General features: G+C 33.7%; 1 pseudogene; it reads left to right on the top strand.

The window, feature by feature from the left end:
- Positions 1-2,816, top strand: part of LOC105508336 — a 192,298-nt pseudogene extending 189,482 nt beyond the window's left edge.
- Positions 2,817-4,651: the final 1,835 nt, after the last annotated feature.

The following is a 4,651-nucleotide window of genomic DNA, read 5'->3' as shown; positions in this document are numbered from 1 at the left end:
TATCTCTTTTTGCAGATGACAAGATTCTATTTCTAGAAAACCCCATAGTCTCAGCCTGAAAGCTTCTTAAGCTGATAAACAACTTCAGTAAAGTCTGAGGATTCAAAATCAATGTATAAAAATTGCTAGCATACTTACACACCAACAGCAGTCAAGCTGAGAGACAAATCAAGAATGTACTCCCATTCACAATTGTCAGAAAAAGAATAAAATGCCTAGGAATACAGGGAGGTGAAAGATCTCTACAAGGATAAATACAAAAGCTGCTCAAAGAAATTAGAGATAACACAAACAAATGAAAAAACATTCTATGCTCATGGATAGGAAGGATCAATACTGTGAAAATGGCTATACTGCTGAAAGCAATTTATTGATTCAATGTTATTTCTATTAAACTATCAATGAGATTCTTCATAGAACTTAAAAATGAAAACCTAATTTAAAATTCATATGGAACCGAAAAGAGTCCAAATAGCCAAGGCAATCCTAAGCAAAAAGAACAAAGTCGGAGGGATCATGCTACATGACTTCAAACTATACTATAGGGATACAGTAATCAAAACAGTGTTGTACTGATACAAAACAGTCATATAGACAGATGGAACAGAGCAGAGAACCCAGAAATAAGACTGCACAGCTACAAGTATCTGATCTTCAACAAACCTGACAAAAACAAGCAATGGGGAAAGTACTCCCTATTCAATAAGTGGTGCTGGGATAACTGGCTAGCCGTATGCAGAAGACTGAAGCTGGACGACTTCCTTATACCACATACAAAAAGTTAACTCAAGATGGAATAAAGACTTAAATGTAAAACCCAAAACTATGAAAACCCTGGTAGACAATCTAGGCAATACCATCCAAGACATAGACGTGGGAAAGGATTTCATGATGAAGACTCCAAAACATATGCAACAAAAACAAAAATTGACAAATGGTGTCTACTTAAACTGCAGAGCTCCTGCACAGCAAAGGAAACTATCAAGAGTAAACAGACAACCTACAGAACGGGAGAAAATATTTGCAATCTCTGCATCTGACAAGACCTAATATCCAGCATCTGTAAGGAGCTTAAACAAATTTACAAGAAGAAAAAAAACAAATATCCCTATTGAAAAGTGGGCAAAGGACTTGAACAGACACTTCTCAAATAAGACATACATGTGGCCAACAATCATATGAAGAAAAGCTCAACATCACTGATCATTAGAGAAATGCAAATCAAAACCACAATGAGATACCATCTCACACCAGTCAGAATGGTTATTACTAATAAGTCAAAAAATAACACATGCTTCTGAGGCTGTGAAGAAAAAGGAGCACTTTTACTCTGTTGGTGAGATTGTAAATTATTTCAACCATTGTGGAAGACAGTGTGGTGATTTTTCAAAGTCCTAAAGACAGAAATACCAAGTATAATATAATAGAGTGATTTATATTCCTTTGAGTGTATACCCAGCAATTCCTTTGGGTATATACCCATACCATTGCTGGGTATATACCCAAAGGAATATAAATCACTCTATTGTAAAACATATGCACATGTATGTTCATTGCAGCACTATTCACAATAGCAAATACTTGGAATCAACCTAAATGCCCATCAATGATAGATCAGATAAAGAAAATTTAGTACATACACACCATGGAATACTATGCAGCCATAAAAAAGAATGAGATCAGCAGCCGCGGCTGCTGGGCATGGAGAGTGAGTGGCCAGCGCCCGCTGGTGACTGCTCCAGGGCTTCTCCCCTCCTGGACCAGGGGCTGTTCGAAAGCGCATCCTCCACTCGCACTGCTTGTTGGGCTCATCATGAAGCGCTTGAGCTCTGTGCAGTGGAAAATGCCGTATGTTTGCGACAGAGGTGAAAGAGGAGACTTCCGCCAAAAGGGAACATCAGATCAGCCATAGCTTTGGGCTCTACTAGATAGAAAGAGCAACAAACAAGTTGAAAAAAGATTTTAAAATTTTCTACATTCAAATGAAAACCCAAAATATATATTTTGAACGTTGAAGAGGACTTCAAACCGGCTCTGGACTCCAAACCTTGCTGGATACCAGAGCAAAGGAAATAGAACAAATAAATGGGAGCCCAGTGCCTAATGAAAATAGATACATTCCTGATTGGGTACCAGTAGAGAAAAACAACAAACAGTATTGCTGGCATTCCTCTGTAGTTAATTATGAATTTGAAATTGCCCTGGTACTAAAATATCGTGCTGATGATTCTGGACTTTTGGAAATTACTGCAGTGCCACTATCAGATCTCTTAGAACAAACACTGGAGCTCATAGGAAAAAATATCAATGGAAACCCATATGGGTTAGGGAGCAAGAAACATCCATTACATCTTCTTCTACCTCATGGAGCATTTCAAATAAGAAATCTACTTTCATTGAAGCACAATGATCTCTTGTCTTGGTTTGAAGGTTGCAAAGTGGGTAAAATTGAAAGAATAGTATGGCATCGCAGTGATGGCTGTTTAATAAAGGTGCTGGACATACACAGTCAACAAAACAAGGTGTCTGCCTTCATAAAGCTCACATTCTAATGGGGAAGATAGAAAATAAACAAATGTGTGACATGTCAGGACAAGAACAGCTATGAAAAAAAAAAAAAAACAGGGTCCATCATCATCATCTTGGCTTATGCTGATCAATTCAAGATACTTACATGAATTCAAGAGTAGTTATTATCAACATGAACCTGAACAAATGTGACTCTGCCTTTGATATTAACTGTTTATTTAATCATTTTTTCAAAAGTAGATAATCAGAAATTTGCTAGACTCAAAGATATAATATTTGATGTATAAAATGCAAATAAAATTAGTTTATTATCATTATATTTTAATCTCGAATATTCTACCATGTTTAAGAATATCACAAATTCCTGTTCATTGTGAAACATCAATTTGTCTTCTACCATTTGTGAAGAAATGAATTTTCCAGTTTCAAATACCTATTTAAAATTTTATTAAAAGCCAGCAAATTAATTTTAATCTCTAGCCATAAGAACATAAGTAACAGTAAGCTCCTAAGCTTGTACAAAGGCTGGATTCTCTCCACTATAATTGAATGGTAATTTAAATACAACAATTAAACCAAGAATTTAATGTCACTAATTTTCAAAATTAAATAGTTTAAGCTCAATTTGATTTTGCTAGATATTTAACAAAACATATGGCTCAACTTCATGTTGTTGTGTGTATGTCTACATCTGTATTTATATATATCATAGTTAGGATTTGAGAATCTTAACATTTTAAATATTAAAATTGCTGAATTTACCTTCATACTCTTTAAAAAACTTAAAACATTATGAATGTAGAGAAATTCACCAGAGCTCATTGCCTATTTGATGGCCATAACTTATTCTAAGTCTTCAAATATATACTTTCATAGTAAGTTGAAAATTTCATATAATTTTATTTATTAAGAATTCCAATTTAAGTGTAAAGGTACAAGGTAGTGAGAAGGAAACACTACACCTCAGAGAATTGCTTATTTCCTGGTGGATTTTAACATATAAAGTAAATAAATATTTAAATGAAACAAAGTTTATAGGTGACCTTTAGTAAGTGAGGAAATTAACAGGACTTTCTTCTTCATCTTCAAACTCTTCAGAATCAGCAACAGGGCTAGTTAATTCAACTCCCAACTGTTCTGAAAGCTGTTTTTTTCTTTTTCTTTATTTTTTTAACCTTCTCTTCTAAGGGAATATTGTTCTTCACTTCTTCCTTGTAATTATACTTAAGATCTTCAATTTCTTTGAAAAATGAAGGATGAAAATTTTGGAGTTCTCTTTTCAGCTTTTTATACCCTTCTAATAGAAACATTATCTTTAAAAGTTGCATATAGGAAATATACATATTTTAGGCTTAAACTAAGAGATTTCTGTAAATATAAAGGCCAACATATTCCTGAATGGTCAAATACAGCTATAAAAGCAGAAGTATTAAGATTTTTGTTTGTTCCATTGTACAGTGTAAATAACTAAGTTGTTAACTGTCAAGTCCAATCATCTATTCTGTAAGTCGTGTTCTAATCTTTGACTAAAATTTATCAACTCTTATAGGGGGATTTAATCTTTCTCTAAAAGCACATAAGATCCTCTCAATAGAGCAATCAGTCAAGAAGATTTTGTGATTCATAACATTGAAACTAGTCTGGTTAAGAGTTTTGGTTTAGACTTCATTTATATTTTCATTACAAATATCTAATTTTTAATGAATAATGATCAACTTTTTATAAAGTTATTAGTATGATCAGGGAAACCTTTGGGACTTCTGCCAGTTAGGCATATGGAAAAGAGAGAATTCAAGCCTTAGTGACTGTTTAGAGTCACTAGCTAATGGTGATCACTAGCTAATGCTTATGTCCATGCCTTTTTGTCCTGTTTACAGTCTTCAAGGTGGTAAAACATAGCAAATATATTTTTTAAGGGAACTATAACCTTAAGATTCCTGAAAAGAATTTCAAAACAAATTAAAGACAATATTGCCAATGTGACCCAAAACTTAAGAACATACTAATGGCATATATTTGTTAAATTTAAAAAATAAATTTACTATTTAATCCTAAAAAAACTGAGATCATGTCCTTTGCAGGGACATGAATGGAGCTGAAGGCCATTTTCCTAGGCAAACTA

This window comes from Colobus angolensis, unplaced genomic scaffold (genome assembly GCF_000951035.1).
Source record: "Colobus angolensis palliatus isolate OR3802 unplaced genomic scaffold, Cang.pa_1.0 Scaffold16, whole genome shotgun sequence".
NCBI lineage: Eukaryota > Metazoa > Chordata > Mammalia > Primates > Cercopithecidae > Colobus > Colobus angolensis.
Note: the sequence above shows the minus strand (reverse complement) of the source record. Positions and strands in the feature narration are given on the sequence as shown.